Source organism: Cebus imitator, unplaced genomic scaffold (genome assembly GCF_001604975.1).
Source record: "Cebus imitator isolate Cc_AM_T3 unplaced genomic scaffold, Cebus_imitator-1.0 Scaffold871, whole genome shotgun sequence".
NCBI classification, from domain to species: Eukaryota; Metazoa; Chordata; class Mammalia; order Primates; family Cebidae; genus Cebus; species Cebus imitator.
In genome coordinates, this window is record NW_016108186.1 from 115,214 (window position 1) to 130,916 (window position 15,703).

A 15,703-nucleotide genomic window follows, 5' to 3' on the forward strand; every position below is an offset into this window, starting at 1 on the left:
GTCATACTGATCCTGGCCCTGTGTAGGCCTCAGTTATTGTGTGTGTGTGTGTGTGTGTGTGTGTGTGTGTGTGTTAACTTAGTTAACTTTTTTGTTAAAAGTTAACAAAAAAAATTTTTTAATAGAGAAAGGCTTATAGAATAAGTATATAAAGAAAATATTTGTATACAAATGTACAATGCTTTCATGTTTTAAGCTGTTGTTACAAAAAAGTGAAGTTTTAAGAAATTTAAAAGTGTATACAATAAAAAATTTACAGTAAATTAATAAAGAAATTTCAAAAATAAATTTAGTGTAGCCTTAAGTATATTGTTTTTATAAAGTCTACAGTAGTGTACATTAAGATTCCAGACGTTTATATTCACTTACCACTCATTCACTAAGTAACCTTCCAACCTATAAGTGCCATTCATGGTAAGTGCTCTATACAGGGTACCATTTTTTCTCATTTACACCATTTTTTTTTACTGTACCTCGCCTACAGTATTCAATACAACAGTAACATGCTTTATGGGTTTGTAGCCCAGAGGCAACAGCCTATACTATATAGCCTACGTGCAGAGCAAGCTCTACCATCTAGGCTTGTGTAAGTGCACTCTATGATATTAACCTGATGAAGAAATTGCCTAATGATTCATTTCTTAGAACATTTATGTGTCCATGTTTTCTTGTAACACTCTAAATCTCATGCTCTATGACAGCACAATATTATTCACTAAGATTAATCTCTAAGTACTAGGCTAAAGAATCGTGTATCTTAGTTTTGAAGTTATAGGTTATTTGTTATAGTTTGGTAGGGAAAGAGTAGGAAAGAATAGGTCATGCAGAATAAGAGAAGAAAGAAAATAAATAAAGACCAGACACAGATGTCTTTCACTGTAAGAACAGATAAAATTTTACAATATGCTTGTGGTCCTGAAAAAAGTCTTCTAAAATAAAAATGTTGAAAAACCATTTTAAATTCAAGAATAATGTTTCTTGAAACCTCATTAGCTGAAAGACCCTACTGAATCCTATTATAAAGCAGAATTCATCCAAAAAAAAACAGACTAACTCCTCTAAAATAATCCCATTTCTACTATTTCTAAATTTTAATATTCAGTCAAGTTTTCTGTACAACCAATGTGAAAGGACTACTCCAAGTAAAAGGGCTACATAATTGTCATTCTAAATTCAAAGTACTGCATGTCACCTACCAACATAAACCCTGCTCAGTCACTCCCCACCAAAAATATGCCTTATCAAAAAAAAATGTTTTAAGGTAAATCTGCACTATTCATTTTGAACTTTTAGAAATGAAAAAAAAAGTGATAAAATGGCTGTATTCTTAAAATCAAAGAACAATTTATCATGTACCACAGTCACATGGGAGAAAGGGTCCAGCGGGAGGCTGTGGCGTTTGGTTGTTACTGGGTTTCCCACTGATAGTGTCACAAGTGATTGTCCCCACATAGTAAGACACCTACCAGTAGTCTTCTAGTTCTCTGCTCAAAGATTAAAGCATCAGAAAAAGCTTTGCAAGTTCACAAAGAGCTGATGCAACTTATATTAAGACTTGTAAGATCAAGGGCCCACAGGAAATTCATTGGCTCAGTGTTAACTGTGCACACAATAGTTAGAAATGCAATTCCTAGATTTTCTCTCAAACCAAAGATACAGAAAGAAAAGTATGAATATGGCTTATAAATATCACTGCTTATTCTTACGTAAAGCTTTTCCATTTGTATTATATGTCAGTCATGCTCACTCCTCATTTTATTTCTTCTAACAAATACGGCCTATGAGAGATTGACTAACACCAGAAAGTGGTGTGTATATGTGTACGTATGTGTATATTCAATATATATTCAATTAGGGCAAAAACCACTGCAACAATGTGGCCCAAATGCTGAGTTTGTATAATAGGTGATGAAACAAATGTGAAAATTCTTATATGCAGAAAATTTATTACACTGAAATTGAGCAGGAAAAAAAAATCAGACTCGAACGTAGATTCTGGGAGAAACAACATTCAGTGAAATGATCAAGTCTCAAGTTTGTATCAGATAAAAAAGAAAATTCTCCCTCCTACAAGGGCCACGAACTAAATGGATTCTTTATAAAATGTGGCTTTTGATATGAGTGTCTCCTATCTACTAAAAAAATAATAGCTACTAGAGGGACTGTTTTCAAGAACTTTACTACAACCTGGAATCTAGATATGAGCAAAGATCTTACCAAAGTGAGATTCTATTATGTATACTTCAAAGATTATTTCTGTTCTCGTGCCTGTTTACTGAAGGTGAGGAAAATTAAAAGGACAAAAAGACTTTAAAACTGAAAATATATAAAATTTTTAAAAAAAACTGAAAATATAAAAAGCACAGAAAATAGTAAAAGCTTAATTTTATGACATGGAGGCTTAATTTTATTCCATCATCACCTGATGAATGGAATCATTATCCAAAGACAATCAAACTAATTACTTAGTCTTTTTTATTATTCAGGTTCCTTTACCACTATACCTGCTATTATTGTTAACCTACAGTAACTGAGTATGGAGAGATATAATGCTGAAGTTCTTCAACTCTTTCTAGTAACTAACTGTTCATCACAACCAAGGCTGCATCCACATCACCATATCATGTAGAATTAAAAATAAAATTTGAGGATGTTATAAAAAATTTAAAAAATAAAAACAAACATTTCTTTAAAATGTTTACCAAGATGTAGCCATTTTAAATAAGCATAAAATAACTGTTCCTTTTTAAAAGTGAAGTACCCAGAACAATCTTGCAGTTTGCCATCTTTAACTTGCTTTTGAGAATATAACTTAGGAATCTGTGAACCACGGGTGGCTTTTTAACTTTACCAACTACCATTTTAAAGGCAAAGCCCAGATATATGAAGCAACAGAAAGCTAAATGTGACTGGCAGTGTCTTTCCAGCTGGAAGATGAAATCAAATTTAAAACAAGGAGTTAGCAATAACTTTCTAAAACACAAAATACAAAGCTAAATACTAAATGACTGTAAACAAAATGAAGTTTGGGACTGAATAAGAGAAATTGCTGACAACATCATCATATACAGAAATTTCAAATTTATTAACAGAAAAATGTCAAATTAAAAAGAGAAAGGTAAGTATTTTGATATTATGCTGTAATACATTAATGTCTGCTTTTTCTTTTCAAAAGCAAACACTCTACAGTAAGATTGCTTATTAACCTGAATAGCAAAGATATTCTATTTTATACATGTTTACGATCCCAGAAACAAAATAGTGTCTTTAGTATTGTCAAATTAAAATCACTTGAGTTGCGATTACAGAATTAGAATGTTTGACAGAAGACCTCAATGGCAACCAGGGACTTCATGGGGCCAATATTTGCTATGGTAAAAGTGAACAAGAAATAAATTCTACATGCAACTGGAGTTCTAGAAGGAGATCATAAAATTAATAAAAGGAAATATTTGAAAGGATTGTAAATAGAAGTTTCCAAAATTCCTGAAAAATGCTAGTCCTCAATGAAGCCTATCTAATGCCAAACATACGTTAAAATTCATACTCAAAAACATCAGGTCAAAAATTCAGAATAGAGAGAGATAATATCTTTAAGAAGAGAAAATATCTTTAAAAGAACTTAGAGGGAAACAGAGTTCCCTGACAAAGAAAAAATAAGCTTGACTGCTTAATTCTCAATGACAATAATAAAATTGAGGAGAAAATAAAATTATATTTTTGATACTTCAGCAAACTAAATTAAAAGAATTGTCACAAACAAAAATCTCTCTGTCTCTCTTTCTCTCACTCTTCTTTTCTCTTTCACACATACACACACTCAGTCAATACAGGAAAATTAAAGGATATATATCAGGCAAAAGAGAAATGACCCCAGGTAGAAGGTCTGATAGACAAGAAGAAACTGGAGGAAAAGATATTAATGACTAAATGGCTAAATATAACAGACACTGTATAAAACAATAAAAGTAATTTCTTACGAGAGAAAAACAGGCTAGAACTAAAATACTCAATAACAATGACATACTAGTTGGAGGTAGGTATCATAAGAGTTAAACAATTCTTAGGAATGTATTATTTAAAAGAAATGAAATACCACAGACTGCATGGCTTGAACAAAGGAAATTTATTTTCTCACAGTTCTGGAGGCTAGAAGTCCAAGATCAAGCTACCACTGGGATGCATTTCTGGTGAGACCTCTCTTCCTGGTTTGTAGACGTGTATGATCTTATATGGCCTCTCTGTGTACGCAGAGAGGGGGAGTGAGATCTCTCTGTATCTCCACAGAGATCTTATTGGATCAGGGCCCCGCCTTTATAATCTCATTTAACCTTGATTACCTCCTTATAGGCCCTATTTCCAAATACAGTCATACTGGGGATTAGGGCTTCAGCGTATGAATTTTGGGGGACACAATTCAATAACTTTAGACTAAAGATGAATATATACTAAAATTGTCAGGGTAACCACTAAAATAACAGATGTAGAACTTATAGCCAATCTCCTAACCCCCTAAATAAATAAAAATAGTTAAAAAAAAAAAAAAAAAAAAAAGTTGGGGGCAGAGGTTACCCTCTCCAAAAGAAGGCAAGAAAGGAAAAAAGACAAAGAAAAAGCATAGTAGAAAATACATAATAATATGATAAACAAATTCAAGTCAGTTTTTATTCTAAATATAAAGAGACTAAACTCTCCAGTTAAAAGCAAAGATCTAGCTATATGCTATTTACAAAAGACATATCTAAAATCATAAGGGTATAGAACCAACTTTAAAGCCAACAAGCAGGAAAAGGTGTGTCAAGACCATCATAATCTATAGGAAACCCTATATTGTTTTATTATCATCAAAGAAAAAGAGACTTTAATTCAAACAACACTATTAGAGATACAGAAGGTCATTACATATAACAAAAAAGTTAATTTCCCACAAAAAAAAAATTTAAAAATCTAAACTTGTATGCATCTAATAATAAATCTCAAAAGCATATAAAGCAAAAGGTGAATTAACCAGGTGAAAATAAGAAATCCATCATTATAATCGCTCAGCAATAAAAGGATCAAGTAGATAAAAACATCAAGAAGGATAAAGATTTAAATAGCACAATTAAAATTTTCATCTTATGGAAACACATGAAACTGCATCCAGAAACTAGAGAATAAACATTGTTTTAAAGCTACACATGGGACATTCATTTGGAAAGAACACTTGGCACTGTCCATGGAACTAACCTTAACAAGCATCAAAGAATTGGTATGATACAGACCACATCCTTTAACCATGTCACAAATAGTTTATAGATCACCTACAACCACAACAAAATATGCTTAGAAATTAGAAAACATCATTCTCAGTAACACATGGATCTAAGAAATCATAGGAAACACTTAGGACAGGCACAGTGGCTCATGCCTAGAATCCCCACACTTTGGGAAGCAAAGATCGGAAGACGGCTTGAGCCCATGAGTTCAAGACCAGCTTGGGTAACATAGCAAGACTTCATCTCTACAAAAAATAAAAATAAAAAAAATAGCCAGGCATGGTGGCATGCACCTGTAGTCCTGGTTATTCAGGGAACTGAGGTGGGAGGATCATTTAAGCCCAAGAGGTCAAAGTTGCAGTGAGCCATGATCACACCACTGCACTCCAGCCTGGACAACAGAACGAGAACCTGTCTTAAAAACAAAGAAAATACTTAGAACTGTATGAAAACATAAAGAATTCTGATAAGCAGCTAAAGTGGTGATTCTAGGGAAATTTATATTCTGAACAAAGCAAGACTCACAATAGAGCTAAGCACTCAACATAAAAAATTAGAATAAAAGCAGAAATAAAACTAGAAACATGAAAGAAAAAAAGAGCAAAAATGAACATGTTAGAAACAAATACATAAATATTTTCAAAGAACCAACTTTTGGCTTTGCTGATCATCTCTACTACATATTTTGTATCATATACAATAAACTAAACAATGAAAAACAAATTACAGCTACAAACAACACTGATGAATCTAAAAAACATAACAGTGAGCAAATGAAGCAAGCATAAAAGTATATATATTTACAGTAGTATAATTATCTTTATGTATAGGCCAAAAAAAAAGAATATACTGCTTTGGACTGATAAAGCAAGAGTTGCCTCCATGTAAGGAATGAGTAGACAGAATTATTCTAGGTGTATTTCTTAACTTTACTAATAGGTCCATGAGCATTCACTCTTTTAAACTTATAGGTATGTTTTATGCAATTTTAAATGTACAATGTACTTCACAATAAATATTCTTTTAAAATAACATGACAAATCAGTTTCTAAAGGATATTCTGAATTTTCCTATAAACTTTCTGTTTAACCTGTCTGTTAAACATTCCACACTGTTACATGCCTGTTACATTCCGCACTGAAAATATAGTTCCTGTTATTTGAGACAGTAAAAAGGAAAATGATACTTATCGAAACAAAAAACTTATTTAGCACTTGGTCCAAGTGCTAAACATTCAGAAAACAGAATATTTTTACATTTTAGAAATGTAAAAATACAGGAAATGACATTCATCCACTCTATCATTCCACAATTATCTATCAATATGTGTGGGCAAGAGGGCAGATGGCAATACAGTAAACTGAAATTGAACAAGGGACAACATTCTCATGACACACTCAACTACTATACCTGTTTAGTTGGAAATAGCATGTATAGTTATAACTGAGCACTAATGAATGGCTTGGGATTGAGGCAAAAATCTCTATAAACAACTAGGGTTATTTCATTTGGAAAAAGCACTAGACAATCAGGTCCAGGTTCAAACCCTATCTGACTCTAGGCTTTCACATGACACTTACCAAAAAATCTGTAGAAGACAAACAAGGAAGATGATGATTAGCTCTACAGATTTTATAATGGGAAAAAATAGAGTGCCTTGAGGGCAATGAAAAACATCAATGCCCTTTTATTCCTCCCCAAAAATTCTACACCTAGGGCTTTATCCAAAGGGAAAAACCGTAGATGTGTATAAAAATTGAGCTAGATAGTTGGGTGCAGTGGCTAACACCTGTGATCCCAGCACTTTGAGAGGCTGAGGCAGGCGGATCATTTGAAGTCAGCAGTTCAAGACCAGCCTGACCAACATGGTGAAACCCTGTCTCTATGAAAAATACAAAAATTAGCCAGGCGTGGTGGCGGGTGCCTGTAATCCCAGCTACTCAGGAGGCTGGAGCCCGAAAATTGCTTGATCCTGGGAGGTGGAGGTTGCAGTGAGCCAAAATTGCACCACTACACTCCAGCAAGACTCCATCACAAAAATAAAAATAAAAATAAAAATAATTTTTAAAAATTGAGCCATAAGATAGTCACTGCTGTACAGTTAAAGAAAAAAAAATATCACCAATAAATTTTGATACATCCATAAAATAATACTATTCAGAATTCAAAATGTTACAGATCATTCCATGACAAGCGAAGTGGTTTATCTAATGTGAAAATTACAAAGCAATATCTATATACACTAAGGGCCATTTTTAGAAATTAAAATATCATAGTATTTTTCTATATGTTTATTAAAATAGATACAAAAATACTAACAATATCTCTGGGTGTAATTCTTCTTTTCGTTTCTTTTTGCTTGTCTGAATTTTCTAAACTTTCTTTTCTTTCTTTTTCTTTTTGAGGACAGGGTCTTTCTCTGTTGTCCTGGCTGCAGTGAAATGGTCTGATCACAGTTCACTGCAGCCTCAACCTCCAGAACTCAAGTGATCCTCCCATCTTAGTTTTCTGAGTAGCTGGGACCACAACTGTGTGCCACCATACCTGGCTAACTTTTTTTTAAAACTTTTTGTAGAGACAGGGTCTCCCCGCATTTCCCAGGCTGGTCTCGAACTCCTGGGATCAAAGAATCCTCCTGCCTCAGCCTGCCAAAGTTCTGGGATTACAGGCCTGTGCAACCACGTCTGGCCTCTAAATTTCCTATAATGAACAAGAATAACTTCTAAAGTAAGAAAAAAATCTATTATATCATGAGGGTGGTGGGTAGGAGGAGGGAGAGGATCAGGAAAAATAACTAATGGGTATGAGGCTTAATACTTGGGAGATGAAATAATCTGTATAACAAAGCCCTATCACACAAGTTTACCCATGTAACAAACCTGCACTTATACCCCCGAACTTAAATAAAAGTTAAAAAAAAAAAAGTATTTGAAACCTTGAAATAATAACTATACATGAACTTTAGAAACAAAAATGAGAGGTTCCCAGCATCGCCAAACCTGTAAATGGGAGCACATTTATCCAATTTATAGAAAATGGAGAAACCTGATACTTAACTTATACTCAAAACTCATATCATTAAAGAAATGAATAATGCAAAACGAAAAACATTTGAAGAAGGAGAGTGGGAACAAGTTGAGAGAACAGACTTTCTGCTAGTGCTAGACAGTGTGAAACTTTAGAAGGCATCATGGTTTATGCAGGGTTAATCAAAATGGAGTTAGGAAGACTGTGTGCTTCAAATACAAGGGAAATGGAATAAGTTAAAAATGAAAAGAATGGATATTATTACAAAAGCACATACTTATCTGAACATTTTTGCCTCTAGAAGACAATGGATGTTATGCCTACATCTCAACTCCCTATCCACATCCTCCCAGGATCAACTTAGAGCAAAGGATCCTGCAGCAAACAGCCTTGGACAAATACCATACCAAACACATGGGATAGATTTAATTGATTCTTAAATAATTTTCAGTTGAAACTCTTACTCTGATCTTTCAGACTTCTTTAAATGCCTACAAATGTTATTTCTGTAAAGTTACCTATGCATTTGTTTTTGTTTTGTTTTCTTTAAAGCAGGAAGAGGGAGAAAGGTAACAGCTAGAATACAGAATCATGTCCCTTATGCACCAGCCTCCCCAGGGCAGATCCTTAGAAGTTTCCACAAAAAAGAATTTGCCTAAAATCTTTTTCAAACACTTTGATAACATAGACCGAGCTAAGTCAATTGAGAGAAAGAAGTTAACCGAGAAGCTTTGCTCAAAAACCCTAAAAGGTATGTAAAGCTTATAAATATAATAACACCTAAGGGTTTAAACTGAAAATGACCTAAGAATCAATTAACATCTATGCCTGGAGATTGGTACAGTAACTGGCTGGGGATTTTTTAATCTAAATTGGATCTGGAAGGATGTAATTCTTTAGCATATCACTCAAAGGAAACGCTGATAATAATAATCCTATTATTAATTTCAATAGGTGATCACTACATTAACCCCATACCTGCAAATATACCATCTTTTGCCCCAAGACCTGAGAGCCGTGTTAAAATCCAACTTCTCTAACTCTTCATTATGTTTATAATGAACATGAATGAGCTTTCCTGTATATTAAGCTAGTTTCATGCTTGAGTTTTCTGAATCTTCTGTCATACAAACAGAAATGGACACAAATTACTTTTACCAAACTGGTGCATAGGCTAGAAGGCATTTTATCCTATGTATCAAACTCAAAGCCTGAAACAGACTGCTGTCAGCTTCAGAAACCATTTTTACAAGCATGGCATACTGCCTCAAGCCAACCAAATACTAAAGCATGTTGGGCTGCCCACACTGCAAATTATTTGGAATGTTCTCATGTTTTGTGGTTGCAAAAGTACCTATTTTGTGGATCATCTAGTTCAAATTAAGGGCACATCTAACCTTAAACAGAAAATTCCCAGGAATGAAACTATAATTGACCAGGATCACATCAGCTCTGAAGGTCTATGATCTCAGGCTCACAGTCAAACACCTCAAATGTTATGCTTTGAAAGTTGAAAAACTACAACATAAACTCTGCGACACTCATTAATATGTTTCAAAGTAAACACTAAGAACTCATCCTAAAAATACACATCATAATTGCAAAAAAAAGGAAAAACTGCCACCTGCAACAAAGTAAAGGTCATTTGCAGCAAATATAAACACATTTCTGGTAAAAAGCTAGCAAATTAAAGAAAAAAACACTCTAATAGATTATTTCATTTCTAATTTTCATACATAGGCTGCAACCTAGCAGCTTCAGCTGCGAAACATGGTAACAAATATTCCAAAGGTGAATGAAACAGTTTTGTGTGTAGTAACTGGAGCACTGTATTTATACATATTGTTTTTCCAAGCATTAATGGGTTCCTCTCTCAAATCAAGTGCTTAAGACATCATTTCACAAATTGGAGTACCAGCAACTTCCCCAAGGTTTTCCTCTCATGCCTTTGAGGTCTACTCTCTAAATCCCAGACCCATGAAGAATGTCCTAAAGGTTAGTTTTGAAGTGTTAAAAGAAGACCACACTATATTGACAAGCTAAATTTTACCTAGAATTTGCCTATTGAAGCTTAAGAAATGCCGGGTTCAATCATCCATTCGGAAGAAATTCAATCCATCTTAATAGATAAATGTGGTTAGGATATGGATCCCTGATCCAAGCCTTGTTAAGAGTTCAAGAACACATTGGAAAACAGTGCTTTTTAACTTAACTGATAATGACTAAAATGCTGAAAAGATGACAAGCCCTACCAATAACTATTTTTAGCTGATCTTTTAGACCTGCTATTCTTGGTACACATGTATTATCAAGTCCCTAAATGGTTTTCATGTTTTTTATTTATTCAATAGCATCTATAGATATGGTATATATAGCTATACTATATATAGTATGGATACATAAATATATGTGATATGGATATATACATATATAAGTCCACATGTATGCGTATATCATTTCCAAAGGACTCATTCACAAAACAATCATCCCAAATTAAATAAAACGTATACAAAATCTCAAAGTGCTCAAATAACTGGGAACTAAGTCACATCCACCTTGGAACGCTATATTTTCACTTTCTTGCCTTCAGCCCAGCAAATTTAAGGTTAAATGGTAAGCACATTGGGGTTTTAGTTATGTTAATTTTTCTAAACAAATTTTTCTCCAAGAATGTTGGTTGGTTGCTGAAAATTTTCAGAAAGTGCTTGAGATGGTGAGTTCTTTTTTTCAGTTTTGGTACTAGTATGTTTTACAGCAAAGTGAGAAAATTGCACTTAGAGAAGAAAATCTATATCCCAAACAAAATTTTTCAGTATTAATGGTTATTCTGGGATGATTTTCTTCGAAAACTTCCCACTGCAAACAAGATGTTTCCCACACTATCCCCTGTCTTGGTAGTATATTTTTCACACACAAAACTGTATGTAACGCATATACCAGAAATACTTCACGGCACTCTTTTATTTAAATAAGCTCTCACATTCTGTTTTTATTGATGTAATCAATTATGTCACTAAAATTTTGGCTATGCAACACTTTATGAAATATAGGGACTTTTCATCAGCACCTTCAATTTGTAGTTGGCAATGTGAATGAATCAAGCAAACAGGAATAGGCATGGTGTAGCAGACACCTGAGGGTATGAGAAAATGGGGCTTCCTTTACCCACAGGACACATGGAAAAAAAAAAACTTACTCACGTCTGCAATGAATGTACTTTCATACTAGGTTTCATCAAATGAAATACATATTACATACGTCATCCATGGATTAGAATGTCTGAAGCAGTATCAACTTTGGCAAGAAACATCAGGTTTTATCCATGATTCTTAGAAATACTACTCCTAGAACTGGTTGATGCCTTCTTAATCTAACACACAATGAAAAACAAGCTCACCAATAAGGAAAGAGAAAAATCCTATTTTGAAAAAATATGGTTTAAACTTCATCCTACCTCACTAAAAACCTGCATGCTACTACAGGGATGCCTGTATTCCTTAAGTGTCGAGTCTGAGTCTAAACATTTCATCAAAGACTAAACGACCACTTTGAAAATTTGGGCAAGACCTGGGAAAATTTTTCATAAAAATTTTCATTTAAAAAACCCCATTGTTGGGGTTTTTCTTTTAAGCACTCTGAGCCTCTACGATATATTTTATTTATTAAAAAGAACGTTTGCGAAAAGGGGCAGAGGAGGGAAGACTGAAATCTGGGCGACGTTGAAAACCGGCCAAGGATGAAACACACACAGAGCCGCAAGATGAACCACATGGAAGAGGGAACCTCTCGGAACTGTTGGAGCGCGAAGGGACCTTTCGCTCCCACAAACAAGGTAAATTTCAGCCCTCAAGCGGCCAGACCGTGATGTAAAAGTTCAAGTGGAGCCCCTCTCTTTCCTCTCACTCCCAGCACCGAATTCTCGATGAGAACAGCCTGGCAACCAAGGAGCCGGCGCACGGTGCTCCTCCGCAGCCGACCGTTTTCCTAGAAGGCCTACCCGCTCCGGCGCGCACGGGAGGGGGCGGGCGGCCCGAGAGAAACCGAGTCCCCGCCAGGCCCCCACCGTGTGGCGCCGCCCGAAATCACTCCAGTCCAGCTGCAAAAAGCTTCCCGAAAACCCAGGCTTCTCCGGCACAACTTCGGTTTCTCCAGCCTGATTCCCCCCACGCACTCCGCCAAACCGCACGCCCTGCCCAGCGCCGCGGATGCTAGCGCTCCCCGCCCCGGGCGGCTACCTGTCCCGCGGGCCAGGGACCCCAGCCTCACCTCACGCGAAGGGCGGCGCGCCGGCGCCCGCGGAAGAGCCCAGGGAGCATGGCCCCATGCAGTCCCTCCCGGAACTTTCCTGACATAGCACTTCTCTCCTCCGCTGCAGAGAACAACGCTTCCAGGCGGAGGAGGAAGGAGAGCGACGACGAGGAGGTGGCGGTGGTGGCGGCGGCGGCGGCGACGGTAGAAGCGGCGGTGGCGGGAGCTGGAGCAGAAAGTGAGGAGCATCGCGGCCGAGCACCTCCGCCTCGCGAGCCGCCGAGGGGTTTCCGCCCCCAGGGTAACCAACGCTCCCTCTTAAAGGCGCCGGCCCCCGTTTTAGACCTGGAGGTGAGAGGAGGAGAGAGAGAGGGAGGAGGCAAGTAAAGAGGGAGGAGGCAAGTAGAGACAGAGAGATCCCGGGAGGCCACGCCCGAGCTTCCCCAGGGCGGATCACCAGCCCCTTTCTGGCCGCTCCCCGCCCTGAACCCCTCTGCACTCAGGTCTTGTCGCTCCTCCGCCTTGGCAAAGGCACCTAGGGTACGGCAAATGCGCCCACCCGGCGGCAGTGGGGCAGCCCTCGCCGTTGGCCCGCGCCCTGCACCCCGCGCCCCATTCCCAGAGCGTCGCCCCGCCCCTAGTCGCTGGCAGTCCTTTTAGGGTCCTGGTATCCCTCTCCCAAGTCCCCCAAAGTGCACCTCCAGTGGCAGTTTGCCCAGTGGAATTGCGTTCCCCGAGGCTGTTCATGTTTCTTTCCTGGTTGTTATTCCTCTTTTCCAACACAATGATGAGGGTCTCACACAGAATGAAATAACTAAAAACCAGCAGAGGCCCCTAGACCGACCCCTGAAGATGTCCCTGATGTGTGGCATGGGAGACTTGCCTAGTGTCCTCCTTTACCGGATGCTCTGTTCTCTTCCAATGGCCAATTGCCAGCTGGCCCCTCACTGGATTTCTAAAACGATTGACTTTCATCAACAGATGGGCTGTAAAGATGCCAAACAACCAGGAAGACCCCCTAGAAAAAGTATCACCTTGAGACAATGGGAAATGCTGCTTTCAGTGACAAATGATATTGTTTTTCTAGCTAACAACATATGTGATCATTGCTGGGGCCACAGCCTCCAGTGGTGATGCCCGGGAGGCTGCCAGCATCAGCAGCTGTCATCACCCTAGGAACAGACCACAGCAGGAGTGGGCATGAGCAGCAGAGGGTTGCTACTGTCCACGGACTTGTTTTTGTACCTCATAGTTCCAACCCTTGCTTCTTGGAACTATGGGGCTTCAGCATAGTGTTGTACCGTTTGCACTCTGCCCTGTGTCCTCTGGCTGAGGAGGTGGGCAGGCAATCTGGAGTTAAGATCTAGCCTGGGTTTCAAAGCTCCAGTCCTAGCACCAAGCTCAGAGACAGTGGCATTTCCTCATTCACACAAAGGCACTTGCATGGGCCATCACTACCCGGAGACTGGACCAGAACACTCCGTTCTTTGCCTCTTGCCACCCACAGCTGTGAAACAAGCACTTGTGTTGAACTTGTACAAGAAGAAGGCAAAGAGAGAACATGCAAAAGGTTGAAGAAACTTCTGTAACCAGATGGAAAGGAAATGAGCCCTGGACTGTATAAAAGCAGGAGACATGGTCTTGTCTGACCAAACTTTTAAGATGGGAAAGGAGATTATCAGCGAGCAAGAGTGAAGTCAGGATAGTTGGATGTGACTGGTACACAACTGAGACTGAGTTAGCAAAACCTACAGCAAAAGGCATTGGAATTTATTGGTTCATATGTTTATAAATCCCACAAGTAGAGCTGGCAAGCACGCACACACACACACACACACACACACACACACAAACAAATATCTTCTTAGAAATCCCTTTTTCTCCTCCAGATACTCAAAGAGCGTCAGGACTCAAATTCTCTGCCTGTCTTCACTGCGTGTTCATTGCACTGGTTTTATTTTCTCTAAACAGAGGCAAGACCTACATCTCCAGTCTTCACATCTAAGCTCCTTAGCAATTGGTCTCATCAGAAAAAGAGCAAGCTAAAGAATGTCTCATCAAACCCACATGGATCCTGCGCTCATCATCTCTGAACAAACCATTGTAACCATGGGATGCAACAGCAGGCTGGCGTCATTTGCCTGTATCTGAAGAAAGATCAAAGGAGGTTGGGTATGGTGGCTCATGCCTGTAATCCCAGCACTTTGGGAGGCTGAGGCAGATGGATTACAAGGTCAGGAGTTCGAGACCAGTCTGGCCAACATAGAGAAACCTCATCTCTACTAAAAATAAAAAAAAAAAAAAAAAAATTAGCCAGGTGTGGTGGTGTGCACCTGTAATCCCAACTACTTGGGAGGCTGAGGTTGGAGAATTGCGTGAACCTGGGAGGCAGAGGTTGCAGTGAGCTGAGATGGCACCATTGCACTCCAGCCCAGGGAACAGTGTGAGACCTTGTCTCAAAAAGAAAGAAAAAAAAAAGATCAAGGGAAATAGCTGTATGTAACTTTCATATATACTCAAACCACAGGGACCAAGTAGAAAGAAAGAAGTTTCCCAAAGGAAAGTTAAAGTGTTGTTAATAAAGAAGTGAAGGAAATATTGAATAGAGACAGACTACAAATGCCCACTACAATCCCCATTCCCCAGTACGCACACCACCACCACCACCTACACCATCACCAAGGCGACTCACTACCTTTCTCGCTCTCTTACCAATAGTCTCATGATCAGAAGAATGAGAATGCTGATGGTCATGGAGGTACTAGTAATTAAACCAACCAGCCACAACCTTTGGCCTCCAAAGCCACTGAGAAGATCCTGAGTGACGTTTGTAACATTTCACAAACCATCTGCAAACAATATATAAACCATCATTGTATTGTATTCAATTATTTTTCTCCCTAAATTATAACTCTACCTCCATGTACCTCAAGCCCACGTTGATTATCACTGTTAGGCCTTTTTAAATTATGTAATCAATTCAATTTGATAAGAGTTCATAGGAATTCCCTGATACATATACATATATTCCCCAAGTTAAATGAATATATATATATATATGTATAATCACATTTCAGTATCCAAGTGCCACAGAGCCCAACTTCATTTTTAAACTCCAGTAACTTTACCTTTTCAGAGATGAAGATGTTGTCTTTATCTCTAAAAAGGTG

The 15,703-nt window shown here is 37.9% G+C and overlaps 1 protein-coding gene across 1 annotated transcript in view; it reads right to left on the minus strand.

Moving 5' to 3' along the window:
• The window catches only part of GPR63 (G protein-coupled receptor 63), a 33,654-nt gene extending 20,738 nt beyond the window's left edge, over nucleotides 1-12,916 (minus strand). Inside the window, exon 1 of the mRNA XM_017520717.2 lies at nucleotides 12,552-12,916. The gene's annotated coding sequence lies outside the window, so the exon portion shown is untranslated. The remainder of the gene's footprint in view (nucleotides 1-12,551) is intronic.
• Nucleotides 12,917-15,703: the final 2,787 nt, after the last annotated feature.